Raw genomic sequence first — 15,867 nt, 5'->3', positions numbered from 1 at the left:
TTTATTCCACTTTTCTATGTGTTTTAAGCTGTCAGTGTTTCTTTTCAGCCTACCTTCTGTAGCTGGTCTTGATTTTTGGGCCGAGACTCCTTTCCTTCTATTGAGTAATCTGCTCCTTTACTTTTAGGGGGCTATTCTGTCCCCATTACCCATTTTACTTGCGGTCTTGAAAAAAACTGTTATCTTCATGCATGACTCTGACCTATCTGGAAAGAATAAATCATCTAAGTGTAAGCATGCAAACCAAACGAGTCCATCAGCATCCTTTCTTGGAATTTTTGACACGAAGAAAACTATTTTCCCGAAGGAGATGTTGGAAACTGGAAAATCCCAAGATTCTGACAACTATTGTTCTGGCACTTTGGAGAAAGCAGATTTGATATTGTAGTGGCCGGTGCAACAAGGTTCCCTTCATAAGGAGGAACTTGATCATAAGTTCTCCTGAGGTATAAATACATTGTAAGCCTTTGTGGTTGTGTGTTTTGTCATGTCGAATGAACCCTATAACACAACGGGTAAAGATAGGACCTACCAATCTGATGTTCCCTTTCGATGCTTTGTATACAGGGACCTGCTGTATAGGAGGACGCCTATGAGTGATTTCTCAGATTTTCTGAGCTGACCAGGTCTTCTCAGGGTCAGTGACCTTACTGGCCAGCCAGGGGTCCTTGGAGCTCTTCCAAGTCCTCTGGCCAGTATTTCCTCAGAGAAATGAAGGGCTAAAGATGCTGTACAAAGCTTCATTTCTGCACCTTGTCTTTGAAGCCATACAAGCCATTTGTTTACCTATTCTAATATTTCTGTGGAACTGATAAATTTGCATAAAAGTAACATCTTTCCTTTGCAGAGAATAAAATTGATATCAAAGAAAGGCAAAGATGAGAGATGGAGAGTCCTGACCGGGCTCACACCACTGTTTACTGTGCCTGCAGTTGCTAAGTTTTTTGCCCCCCATCTTTTCTACACTTGAGGGTACTTTCTACACTTTCCTTTCAGTGAAAAGCACCAGTATCTTTCCAGTTAATTTCTCTCTCTCTTTTTTTTTTTTTTGGCTTAGATTGAGTTGTGTATCTTTAAAAATTGAGTCCTGAGTGACAGAGAAACTGTCAATAGAACTAGTACATTACAGGTGACAAAATGGGGACATGACAGCAGGTGCTGAGGTATCAGACATTCAGGATTGGTGAAAGTGCTATTTGGACCATGCAAAAGCAATATCATCAAGCTATAACATTCTGGTCCTTGAAACTCCAGGCATGTATTCACACATACACAAAAAGCCATTTAGGTGACTCTGCAAAAATATATCAGCTATGTGTTGGTTACTTCTTAATTAAAGTGCTGCTAGAGTAAAACATACTTGAGCCCAAGCCTGTCCATCCCAAGAAAAATCAGGGACTGCAATTGAACCAGATGAAACCCATAGTCAACTAAGAAATTGGTTAAAGAGATTACTTAGAAAAAGATACATATATATGTCTTCAATATTTTGTTTTAAACTAAATGTACAGCTTTCAGCACAAGTCGATTGATAAGATTTCTGCATCAATTTTTTTTTTACATCTACCAAATCCAATATGTGTCATTTAAAATTTCTAGTTTCTTTAAAGTGGAATATAGATTTAAATATGCTATTAATCTGCATTCAGATGGCTTTTAGATATTTATAATTTTTACTTTACTCTTTTAGTTAATTTACATACACAAAATTCAAGGGTATTTTTTGTGTGTGTGACTAGTTTTATCAATCTTTCCCAAGCATTTCATTTAGTTTTCACAGAAATAACAAACCTCATTTCTTTTTACACTCATGTATCTAATTTGGCGTACATATAAAAATTAATTATTTATGGTGGTAGCAAATGAACTGACAAAAACAGGCTGGGGAAGCAAAAGCAACAGGCTCTGAATCGCATACCTCAGCTGCTGGGAGCAGAGGTGCTCAGACGTTCTGGAATGTGGCCCCCGGGGGAGCTCAGCAAGCTGGGGGGCAGAGGTCTTAAAGTTTTACAGGGAAAATAGAGTGAGGGATGTATTCTTTTGCTAAGGCTGCCATAACAAAGTACCACAAACTGAGTGACTTAAAGAACAGAGGTTTTTTTTTTTTATCTCACAGTCCTAGAGGATAAAAGTCTGAAATCAAGGTGTCAGTTCCTTCCGAGGATCTCTCCCATGCCTCTCCCCTAGCGGGGGTAATGATGTGTCATCATTACAGCTTCTATCACATGATGTCAGTAAGAGAGGCTTTTTTTGCCTGTGGCTAGTGATAGGTCTCTGAGCCCGACCACAAGCTGATCTAGTGATCATTGGTTAAGTATGTTGGTGACTGTATAATTAAGTTGCACAATGAGAGGTGGGGCATTTGGGGATCAGGAAGAAAAAGAAAATCAGTGTGTATATTATTTAAACATGTGATATAGACTGGTTGCACCTGTCTCCTCACAATGCAGCAGAGCCAATCAGAGACCATCCCTGGGGAGTGTTTTTTATTGTTTGTTTTTTCTTTATTTTATTACTAGAGACAACGAGAATGTTATTTTTTAATGGGTCCTTACTAAAAGCCGTTACTAGTCATGTATAACATCATCATGGGGGGAAGGCTGTTTGAGAGAATGAGGCAGACACACAGAGGGAAGAGAAGAAAAGCATCTCTGCTTCCAGTTCCAGATTTTTTCAGAACCAATCCTAAAGCATAGCTGTTGGATCGTTGCTTCAACTTTGTGAGCAGTCCAGGAATACTTTCAATACATTTCCCTTTTTGTTTACTCTGGTTCAAAAGTGTTCTTTTTTGTTTTTTCCCAAAAGTATCTTGATGTTTATATTTTCTTTTTAAGGCAATGGAATTTGCACAGTATTTCAGTGTATTTCAAATGATATTATATAGCATATATATAAAATTATAGATTTTGTTAAAGTATCTTTATATTATTTGTGCACCTAAAAATATTTCTTTTCAAAATAGTCTTATGTTTACTAGAAAAGTAATACAGCAAATTTTAACAAATCTAAACAATATATAATTTAGTAATAATTGTATCTTTATATTTCACTCCTATCCAATTCAGAAGATATTAAATTTTTTAGGATGATTATATATTCCCAGGTACTTTTTGTGCTCATTGGCATAAGATATCTTTCTTAACTTTTATTCTCTCTCTCTCTCTCTCTCTCTCTCTCACATACACACACATATACACACACAATTTTTTTTTCCATGCAAAGGATCACATTCTACATATTGCTCTGCACCCGGCTTTTATAAATAAACAATAGTTTTAAAAAAAATCTAAGTGAAAGCATGGAGGCTTATTTTACTTTTGCTAATCACTCCATTTTGTGCAAATACTCAGACATATTAAATTTATTTATTTACGCATATTTGTGATATTTCCAGGTTTGGTTTGATTTGGTTTGGTTTTTGCTGTTACAAATGTTAAAGGCCATCACTGCACATAAATCTTCATTGATACTAGCAATAGTGCAGGATACATTTTCAGAAATAAAATTGTTAGTCAAAAATGTGTTCATTTATAAGTTCAAACTACCATTTGAAAAGTCAATTAAATTTACATTCCCATCAAAAGTGTATATGCTATCCCATTACTCTTATAAATCTCATGTGCTATTAAATATTTTCCTTTAAAAATCTAAAAGACAAAACTATTTTCTAATTAATGTTTCAATGTATATTTCCTAATCTTTAATGAGATTTGAATAATTTTGTATTTGTATTAACTGCTTTAATTTTTTTTTTCTGTCAATTATTTGTTAATGTTTTGGCCCATTTTCTATTAGGTTCTTAGAGACAGTAAATATAATTAACTCTTTAAGAAGTTTATGAAGAAGAAGAGAGGAATTTAAAAAGTAGTTAAATAGCATGTGTGATTGAAAAGACTTACTTATTTAGTTGGCCATATTCTTGTTTTTAATGGAAATATTTGAAGGTATCCAAAGACCAAGGAATAGCTACAAATATAGTACAGAGGGTAACTACAAAGGAGTTAGAAATAAAAATTGGTAGTAAAAGTTTCTGGCGAAAATGAGAAAAAGTGAGATTCAAACATAAATTGAGATTATTCTTTCTTAATCCTCTATCCCCAAAACAAAACTTCAGATAAAATTATCCAGAAATGTTGTCCAGAATGTCACTTTCTTTGAAATGTAATATATGCCCTCTATATTTAAACCATTTAATATAAAATGTAATAAATCTTCACATTATGAAGACTCATTTAGACTTACCATAATTTGAAGGCATCTTAGTTTACCAACTTTTCTTGTATTTTGTGTTCTCCATCTTTGTATTTCCATTTTGTGGTAAAAGCACATCCTTAATTCGATTTTCAGAAAAGGTGGTACCTAGATAAAGTATTTTCTGAGGGCTTGTGTGCCTCAAGATATTTTTATACTTTGAAATCACAGTTGAATGATATTACCTTGAATATATAAATTTAGATAAAAATAAACTTTAAAAATTTTGCCATCTTGACCCACTATCTCACTATAGAGTTAAAAAGTATAGACAAAAAAACTGGTCTAAATTTTCTTCTTTTACACATGAAGAAGCTGAGGTTCAAAGTGCTTAAATTAATTATGCAAGGTAAAATAACTAGTAATTGGACCATTGACACTGGAACTCATATGTTCTGTATTCTTGTATTAGTTTCCTAGGTCTGCCATAACAAAGTGCTGCAGTCTGGGTGGCTTAAACAACAAAGAGTTTCTCACAGTTCTGAAGGCTAGAAGTCCTAGATCAAGGCATTGGCAGGGCTTCTTCTGAGCAGCTCTCCTTGGCTTGTAGATGGCTGTCTTCTCCTTGTGTCTTTACATGCGCTTTCCTCTGTAGGTTTCTTTTACCTTAATCTCCTAGTAAGGACAAACTCAGCGTTGGATTAAGGTTTACCCTAATGACCTCCCTCCAACTGAATTACTTCTTTAAAGACCCTATATGCAAATATAGTCACATATTGGGATACTAAGGGTTAGGACTTCAAAATATAAATTTGGGGGGGTGACAAAATTCAGCTTAGAACAGTCCTCAATTCCTACAGTATCTCTATTAAATATACAGACTTTTACAGTGTTTAAAACAACCTATGGCTCAACTCCAGAATCTAATTATATCACTAAGCAGACCAAAATGAAGACATCAATCTCTAGGTATTTTAGAAATGATAAGACAGGTACAACTCAAGCTTCTTGAGAAATCTCACTTAAATAAGTGTTATCTCTGATAAGTTGACCTCTTCTGCTGCCCAAAGCAAGTCTTGTCCAGCGTTTATATTTTGCTTTCAAATGAATAATTTATCTTACCTGGAGACAGCTTACCTCTGACACAAAAGTTACCAAGCTCAGCCTACCCTGTCTAGTCATGCTGCTTAGAAAACTTAATCTCTTTAACAAACATATCAGAGTAAAGTTTATCTTTACACATAACATAACTGGATAACATCCTCATACATTTTTCTCATTTTATGCCACTGTTTTCTACAATAAAACACTGCTCCCCAATATCTTACCTTAAGTTAAACAAAAATTCAAAATATATGTGTATATATATATATATATATATATATATATACATTAGCTGCTTTTTTAACATAGCAGATGATGCACATTTATTTTGTTTCAAATTTATAGCAAGAGCAGCATGAACAAAACACATCTTCTAGAGTCTTGTTGGATGATAGATGGTTTCCAAAGTCTGGGAAGATTTCCAGGTGCATTTCAAGGAAGTCAGTTTCTCAATGTTGCCGGTAAAGACTCTTTTCCCCTGAATAAATACCATTAACTACTGTCAATCTAATACTCAGTTTAAGAAAATAAACTAACCAAATAGAAAGTAACCATCACATCAGAAATTTTAGTAACTTTAAAGCTAATAAATTCTTCTATCAAAAGAGTTTCTAATCACATCCCATTTTCAGCTAAGGATCAACATTAATGGAAAACTACTTCAAACACAACTTTTTAATCAAACAGTGCCTGGAATGGGGAATAATTTCCAGAATTCTCTTGAGACAGCATTTTATTTTACAGATAAGAAAGCAGATGAGTTAATTGATCTGTCCAACTTTAACAGTATAATGTATGAATGGGTTTCAATTTTCCTAACCTGTGTACTAATTTAATAGTCCTTGACATGATCTACCACACTTTTTAAATGTATTTTTAAATTCATGTAAGTGAATATATATATAATATATATAACTATGTATAATATATAACTATATATAAAAACTACATATATTATATATACTATATATGATATTTGAATCACCCAATCATGGTGGTATTGCCCCATTGAGTCCTAGAAGAAACTGCTGGAACCACTACTGGGGACACAGAATGCTGTTGCTATGGTAATGAATTATCAACCAAATTTTGCTTCTCTGTATCACTCAAATTACATTAAATATCCCAGATGGTGTCATTCAGGTAAGTGACTATGCTATAAGGCTATACTACCTTGCTCATGCAGAACAGCAGTCTAGCATTTTTAGATTCCTTAAGAAGAAATGAGGACCAATTCTCATGAAAACTCAATGTTATGGTCCCTAAATATAGAAAGTTGGTATAATATATACTCAAATTAAATTTACCTCAGAGGTCTACTTTGAGGATAGCCTTTGATTATCCCACATACATATACCTACTTCTCGTATTTCTGCTTCTCAAAGAAATGTCCTGCCTATCATAATCCAGCTGTGTCCTTTACATTACCAAAATCGTATCACTTCTCTTGGAAGAGACAACCCGCATCTCACCAGTTACTGAATTCACTTCCAAATCTAAAATTTTGATTTTTTAATCTGTTTCCTTGAACTCATTAAATCCTGTCTATTTTCTGTCATCTCTGAGCTAATTTAAAAAGTTCAATTTATATTCCATTTATATATATGGAATGTGTAACTTCAGCTAGTATGAGGGCTGTAAACAGTATGTGTGCCTTTGCTCCTATATCACCCACCCCATGAACTTTTTGTAAGAAACATAGCTACTTGAATCTTGCTGCTTACTGTGGTGGCTTGGTTACTTTGCCTGTGTCCTCACTTCCATTTCTGAGGATTCTAATCATATGTAGGTCCTACAAACACACGGATGCACGAACTCTGTTTTGCAGCAGCTACACTATTTCCCTTTGATAGGCAGAATTGTTCACTCAAATCATCACCATAACCCACCTTTTTTCCTTTTTTTTTTTTTTTTTTGTTTTTTTTTTTTTGTTTAGGAGAATTAGGAGCTTAAATTGGCCAGGTTGCAATGCTAACTCTCAGTTCAATAAAATCACTGTTATTTACCAAGTAAAACTTTTTTCCTTTCACTTAAGAAGATCCCAAGGGATTGAGCAGAGAAATCTTTTTCTAATGGGACAATAGATCTAATAGTGAGAAATAGTGTTCACTGATTCCAAGCACACATTGCACCCAATTTGATAGCATCCCAGTCTAGGTTTAACCATCCAGCTAGCTCTGCACCTGAATCTTCTTGAGCCATCCCACTGTTTTGTATAGTGGGTCTACTCTACTTAACGAGATACATTATAGGACCAATGGGTAATGCCGTGGGTATCAGAACTTTCCTTATTATTTTATAAGAAAGTAAGTTTCCTGGCTAGTACCAAGATTGTGTGGTAGGTTCTAAGGATATTTTGGCTGAAGTTGATGGGAGGAAGAAAGATAGAGTGAAGAATAGAGAAAGTTTTAAATATTCATATGTAGCAGGGAAATATTCAAAGAGGAGGAAATTATGAATTTTGGAATGGATTATTCAGAAACGAAGCTGATGTTGATGGTTTACCAGATATACGTACATGAATATAAGACTAATGAAGATACAAAAGCTGTCTCAGTCAGATGCTTGGTGCCAGCAACAGTTCCCTCAGTCCCTCAGTCTGTTGCCAACACCTGATTAGGTTCTCTGGTCTAACCTTAAACGTAAACATCAAGCTTTGATTAGGGGACATGTGTGTTTGCAAACAACACAAATATAATTGTCTTCATGAAATTAAAACTAAAAATTAGTATAAAATGGAGAAAATCTGCATCATTTAAGAAAATAGATTAAATGTTTTTATTTAACACCTAACGTTTCTCTTTATCTCAAGAATACAGCAATACTATTAGGAGAAGCACGGCTAGCTTTTATCCTATCATGAATTACAGTGGTTTCCTAAGTCTTCTAATGGTTACCTTTAGAAATATGTAAGGAAATTGGCAATGAGATTTTCAGAAGAGTACAGGATAAGGTTACTTCCATTCAGTGGAAGGGGTTTTAGTGTTTCCAATTATGGCTATTTCCTGAAGACAATTTTTTTCCTGCCAACTACTTTTAGGAGATAAGAATATTTCATAATTAATTCTCAGTTGTTTCTTATTATGCTTCTAGTGATATATTTCTGTACGCTAATGGGTTGGAGATAGTGTTACAAAATAAATGTAATCCATATTTTCTATTTGTCAAAGAGTTTTTTTTCAGCATGAAAAGTTTTGAGTTTGAAATGGGAAGTTATGTAAATTACATTCAAATAAATAATTGTTGTTTGGAAAGTTTCATGTCCTTAACTTTGTGCTGGTTTCCCTGGAAGATACACATAACTATAAACAGTTTCTATTAAAGGCTTAGAGGGAATGTAAACTCTTAGGTTGATGGAAAAGTATATTGATAAGGTCATAATTCAAAGTGCATTGTAAGAACCCAAGTGTATTTCATGAAGGAAGTAATATTTGAATTACTTTTTAAAGAATGAATAGAGTTGATAGGTAAATATGTGAAGAAAGAAAGGCTTTTCAGATAGAAAACAGAAATGTATTTACCCAAGCAAAATTTCAGAGGCTAGAAAATTTGAGTAACTGCTAGTGAAATACTTTTACTCCAGTTTGTATAGATTGCATAAATGTTATTGAAGTTCAGTCATCTATAATTCTGGAAAGGTGTATGGTGCCAATACATGTAGGATTTTGAAAAATTAAGACTATGGAATATAGATCTAATGAAATAGGCAATGGAAATGTTTAGAACTTTGCTTGAGGACGATTGATCTTACAACACTATAATCCATAGGATAAATTTAGCTGAAATGATAGTAAAGATGAACTTAGCCGGTGGCCATGATTTCAGTAAGCCTAGCTGTATGTGAGGAAGCCTACAGGGTATTATATGTAGAGCTGGTGGGAAGAAAGTGTTTGCAAACAAAACAAATCAAAGCAAAACAAAAACATATTGAAAGTAGAAAAGTATAAATGTGATTGCTAAAAAGATTTAGGTAAGGAGTGAAGAATAATGCAAAGATGACTAAAGTCTTATATTTAGCTATTGGAAGATTAATTGTCCATTATCAAGAGTTGTTGAAGGCATGATTTGAAGCCACGTCTCGGAGACAGCCTAATGAATAGCATATAATTATCAGTGATTTCAGTCCAATAGTTTTGAATGACTATTGCAATATTTAATGATATTAATACACTGATGATGTGTTGCCTGAATGACTTTGATGAAAATTTGAATGATATTTGCCTATTAATCTTAAAATTGCAAATGGGTCTACAGGAATTAAAATCACTTCTTGATATGATATACTTTCAGGTGATTTTAAACTTCATTCTCCATGTTTACTTTCCGAATATAAGTTATACATTTACAGCACACATACATACTCATACAATTATTTAGGAGAGGAGGAGATGACAAAACACAAAACATACACATTAAGGGGTTGCTTTGATATTACCTAATTCAAACCTGATAACATTTCCTACTAGTTTTGATTGAACAGCATCATACACCCCATGTTGTGTTTTTGTTGTTTTTCTTTGCTCTTGTTGTTCTTCTATGTCTTAGATACTGAGTGCAATGATTCTCAGTGCCAAACTCTTGTTAATTTTGGGTTCAGTTGGGTAATGTTCGAAAGTGTATCATTTTCTATCCAGATTTTTCATAAGTTTATTTCATTTCAGACTGAAAGAAGATGGGAGAAGATATTTCTCATTTTGTGTGATTAGAAGAAAATGTATGGCTCTGTCAAAGCTGTGGATGCATTACCTATGCCATTGATTTACAAACCCTTGCAGTATTCTAAGTGGTGGGCTTTTCAGTCTCTCATTAGCTGCTACTCCCAGCCCCCAGCCCCAAAACCCAGAGCAGCCCCTGTTCTTCTGAGTTAGAGGCTTTGGGGAAGGTGTGATTAAGAGATGGTTGTGTCATGCGAAATCTACAAGAATCACTACGCATCGTTTGAATCTCTCTCTCTCTCTCTTTCTCCCTCTCCCCCCCACCCCTTTCTCACAGATCAACTATTTCCTTCAATCCAAGTCTCACAGACATATTTAGAAAAACTATTCCAAGCTTTTAGCATATGGAGATTTAGATCAGAATTTTTTCTTTTTAATGTGTATTTTGTTGACTTTTAAATAGGAATTAAGGAATGTTTGGTTCCAGGAAATACCCATGCCCTCAGTTTGCCTGCCTGTTAGGATAATTGAGGTAGGGAGGGAACATATTCTCACAGAGAACGATGTTGATTTTCATAGCACTGTCTTTTCCTGAGCTTAAACGTATTATTTTGACTTTCCCTAGCTCCTCCAACAAACAAAACCACAAATTTCAGTAGCTTAACAATAAATTTTATTTCTCATGTACATAAAATCTAAAATTTTATTTCTTACTGGGGGCTAATCTCTTGGAAGTAATGATTTAAATACTCAGTTCCTTGCATATTTGGGGGCTGCTGTCTTCAACACATAGTTTCCAAAATACATTTGTTTCCTAAGGCTGCCATAACAGATTACCACACACTGGATGGCTTTAAGACAGAATGAATTTATTCCCTCACAGTTCTAGAAGCCAGAAGTCTGAAATCAAGGTGTTGGCAAGGCTATGCTTTCTCTCTGAAAATTCTAAGGAAGGATCCTTCCTTGTTTCTTCCTAGCTTTAAGTGGTTACTAGCAATCTTAGGTGTTCTTTGTCTGTAAGTACATCACTCCAATCTCTGCTATGTCATTACATGGTATTCACCCTGTATATCTCTGTGTCCAAATTCTTCTCTTCTTATAAGGATCACAGTCCTTATATAAAGACACAAGTTCTACTAGATTAATGGACCACCCGTGTCCACTAGGACCTCATCTTAACTTGATTACATCTGCAAAGCCCTTATTTCTAAATAAGGTCACGTTAACAGGTTGAGGATGGACATAAATTTTGAGGTATGTTATTCAATTCAGTACAGAAGGGCACAGGGCTTCTCTAAATTAATACAGAAGAGGGTAAATAGAATGGAGGATGAGAGCTCAGAGATTTCTACATGTACTAGGCCTACAACTAGTGTGAACCCCTGCTGTTCCAGAACGTAATGACAAGGATACACCCATGCCTGTGGAGACTGGAACTTATAGCATCAGTGTATAGCTAGGCAACAAAAGAAACAGGTTTGTGAGCAGTAGTCAATGTGTATCACACTTAGTTCCTCTTTTTTTTTTTTTTTAAATTAAAGGTAAGCTAAAATGAAACACATCTGAGAATAAGAACAAAAAATATCCTTTGTTGCTTCATTTTATTCTTCTTTTGTGTCCATTTTATCAGAAAAGAGATGATATTGTTAGAACCCTCCTGGTCACAAGATCAGACTAAATCCCATTTCATTTCTTGAAAAAAAAAAAAAAAAAACACTGTAGAAAGAAGAGTAATCAATCAACTAATATGTCTTCTATGGTCAAAAAATAACAAATTTATTATATTTTTCTCAGATGTTTTCTTAATAAATAAAATGCTGTAGATAAATTTAAATGCTCTAGATTTTCTTCTTTAGACCCCTTACCTCCTCCTCTAGAAATAGCTATTATTGTGTAACTGATATATATTATCAGTTTTACTTTCTTACAAATAAAGTTCAGTGTAACTACATTGGAGATAGACTACAATTTTGCTCAGAATAAAAACCATAAATATTCACTTGCTTCATTTATTAAGTCCAGTGTATTGAGTTACAACTCAAATATAGTAAAGTTCACTTCTTTTAAATGTAGAGTTTGACAAGTTTTGACAAATACATACAATTATGTAACTGTCACCACCATTAAGATACAGACCATTTCCATCACCACAAAAAGGTTCCTGGTGTCTCTTTGCAGACATTCCCCTACTCTCAACCTTAGCTCCTGGAAAACAGTTATCTTATTTCTCCTTCTACAGTTTTTTCTTTTCCTTAATGTTGTATAAATGGAATCATACAGTGTGTATACTTTGACTTCTTTTACTTAGCATAAATCTTTTGAGAACCATTTATGTTGTTGCATATATCTCCTTGTAGTTCCTTTTTTTTTTTTTTTAATTGCTAAGTATTCCAGTGCAAGGAGGTACTACAATGTGTTTATCCATTCAACAGTTGATGGTCACTTAAGTTGTCGTCAGTTTTGGGTTCCCATATCCCATAGGAATAAAGTTCCTATACACATTTGCATGCAGATTTCTGTGTGGACATTTGTTTTTATTTCTTTTGGATAAATAGCTAGAAGTAGTATTTTAAGGTCATATGGTAAGTAATGTTTAAATTCATAAGAAACGGCCAAACTGTTTTCCAAAGCAGCTGTATTATTTTGCATTTTCAAATTTAAAGAGTTCCAGTTGCTCTATATTCTTACCAGACCTTTTGTCATCTGATTTCTTAATTGTAGTGATTTTCATATACGTATATGGTATCTAATAGTGTTTACATTTTCCTAATGACTAATAATGCTGTGCACCATTTTTTGTGTGTCTATTTTTCACCCATATCTTAGGAAAAGGGTGTGTTCAAATTCTTTGCCCATTTTTTAAAAATGAGGTACTTTTCTTATTAATATTTAGTTGTAAAAATTTCATTTTTATCCTAGAAACAAGTCTCCTATATTAGGTATTTCAAGTATTTCCCCCAGTATATAACTACTATTTTTCATTTCCTTAACAGTGCTTTTGAAAGCATGAAAAATTTTAATTTTGATGATGCACAATTTAGCATTGTTCCCTTTATGTTCCATGCTTTTAGTCATATACCTATAAAAGTTTTGTCTAATCAAATATCACAAAGATTTTCTCCTGTATTTCCTTTTATAAGTTTCATAGTTTCAGACTGTACAATTAGAACTACAATGTATTTTGAGGGGTTTCTTTTTTGGTATAAGATGTAAATTGAACTGTTTCATTTTTAGCACATATATCCAGTTGTTTTTTTTATAACTAGAATTATGACTTATAACATTATACCAGAACATATAAGATTTTTAGGAATTTCATGTAATGTCTGAAACATTTATATTAACATATTTCCATACAAATAACCCAAAGAAAGTTTAGTATTAGTTTTTTTTTTTGAATTTTATTTTATTTATTTTTTATACAGCAAGTTCTTATTACTCATCAATTTTATACACATTAGTGTATACATGACAAGGCCAATCGCCCAATTCATCACACCACCATCCCCACCCACTGCGGCTTTCCCCCCGTGGTGTCCATATGTTTGTTCTCTACATCTGTGTCTCAACTTCTGCCCTGCAAACCAGTTCATCTGTACCATTTTTCTAGGTTCCGTATACATGCGTTAATATACTATATTTGTTTTTCTCTTTCTGTCTTACTTCACTCAGTATGACAGTCTCTAGATCCATCCACGTCTCAACAAATGACCAAATTTCATTCCTTTTTATGGTTAATATTCCATCGCATATATGTACCACAACTTCTTTATCCATTCATCTGTCGATGGGCATTTAGGTTGCTTCCATGACCTGGTTATTGTAAATAGTGTTGCAATGAACATTGGGGTGCATGTATCTTTTTGAATTATGGTTTTCCCTGGGTATATGCCCAGTAGTGGGATTGCTGGATCACATGGTAATTCTATTTTCAGTTTTAAAAAAAAAACATTTTTTTAAAAATTTTATCTATCTATTTATTTATTTATTTATGGCTGTGTTGGGTCTTAGTTCCTGTGCGAGGGCTTTCTCCAGTTACAGTAAGCGGGGGCCACTCTTCATCGTGGTGCGTGGGCCTCTCACTATTGTGACAGGCTCCAGACGTGCAGGTTTAGTAATTGTGGCTCACAGGCCTTGTTGCTCCACGGCATGTGGGATCTTCCCAGACCAGGGCTCGAACCCGTGTCCCCTACATTGGCAGGCAGACTCTCAACCACTGCGCCACCAGGGAAGCCCCTATTTTTAGTTTTTTAAGGATCCTCTATACTGCTCACCATAGTGGCTGTATCAACTTACATTCCCACCAACAGTGAAAGAGGGTTCCCTTTTCTCCACACCCTCTGCAGCATTTGTGGTTTGTAGATTTTCTAATGATGTCCATTCTAACTGATGTGAGCTGATACCTCACTGTAGTTTTGATTTGCATTTCACTGATAATTAGTGATGTTGAGCAGCTTTTCATGTGCTTTTTGACCACCTGTATGTCTTCTTTGGAGAAATGTCTATCTAGGTCTTCTGCGCATTTTTGGACTGGGTTGCTTATTTCTTTAATATTAAGCTGCATGAGCTGTTTATATATTTAGGAGATTAATCCTTTGTCCGTTGATTCATTTGCAAATATTTTCTCCCATTCTGAGGGTTGTCTTTTTGCCTTGTTTATGGTTTCTTTTGCTGTGCAAAAGCTTTTAAGTTTCATTAGGTCCCATTTGTTTATTTTTGTTTTAATTTCCATTTCTAGGAGGTGGATCAAAAAAGATCATGCTGTGATTTATGTCAAAGAGTGTTCTTCCTATGTTTTCCTCTAAGAGTTTTATTGTGTCTGGTCTTAAATTTAGGTCTCGAATCCATTTTGAGTTTATTTTTGTGTATGGTGTTAGGGAGTGTTCTAATTTCATTCTCTTACATGTAGCTGTACAGTTTTCCCAGCACCACTTATTGAAGAGGCTTTCTTTTCTCCATTGTATATCCTTGCCTCCTTTGTCATAGATTAGTTGACCATAGGTGTGTGGGTTTATCTCTGGACTTTCTATCTTGTTCCATTGATCTATGTTTCTGTTTTTGTGCCAGTACCATATTGTCTTGTTTACTGTAGCTTTGTAGTATAGTCTGAAGTCAGGGAGTCTGAGTCCTCCAGCTCCGTTTTTTTCCCTCAAGACCGCTTTGGCTATTCGGAGTCTTCTGTGTTTCCACACAAATTTTAAGATTTTTTGTTCTACTTCTGTAAAAAATGCCATTGGTAATTTGATAAGGATTGCATTGAATGTGTAGATTGCTTTGGGTAGTATAGTCATTTTCACAATGTTGATTCTTCCAATCCAAGAACATGGTATATCTCTCCATCTGTTTGTATCATCTTTAATTTTTTTCATCAGTGTCTTATAGTTTTCTGCATACAGGTCTTTTGTCTCCTAGGTAGGTTTATTCCTAGGTATTTTATTCTTTTTGTTGCAGTGGTAAATGGGAGTGTTTCTTTAATTTCTCTTTCAGATTTTTCATCATTAGTGTATAGGAATGCAAGAGATTTCTGGGTATTAATTTTGTATCCTGCAACTTTACCAAATTCATTGATTAGCTCTGGTAATTTTCTGGTGGCATTTTTAGGATTCTCTATGTATAGTATCATGTCATCTGCAAACACTGACAGTTTTACTTCTTCTTTTCCAATTTGTATTCCTTTTATTTCTTTTTCTTCTCTGATTGCTGTGGCTAGGACTTCCAAAACTATGTTGAATAATAGTGGTGAGAGTGGACATCCTTGTCTTGTTCCTGATCTTAGAGGAAATGCTTTCAGTTTTTCACCATTGAAAATGATGTTTTGCTCTAGGTTTGTCTTATATGGCCTTTATTATGTTGAGGTCGGTTCCCTCTATGCCCACTTTCTGGAGAGTTTTTATCATAAATGGGTGTTGAATTTTGT

This window comes from Balaenoptera musculus, chromosome 3 (assembly GCF_009873245.2).
Source record: "Balaenoptera musculus isolate JJ_BM4_2016_0621 chromosome 3, mBalMus1.pri.v3, whole genome shotgun sequence".
NCBI lineage: Eukaryota > Metazoa > Chordata > Mammalia > Artiodactyla > Balaenopteridae > Balaenoptera > Balaenoptera musculus.
The sequence above is the reverse complement of the archived record's forward strand: the minus strand, read 5'-3'. Positions refer to the sequence as shown.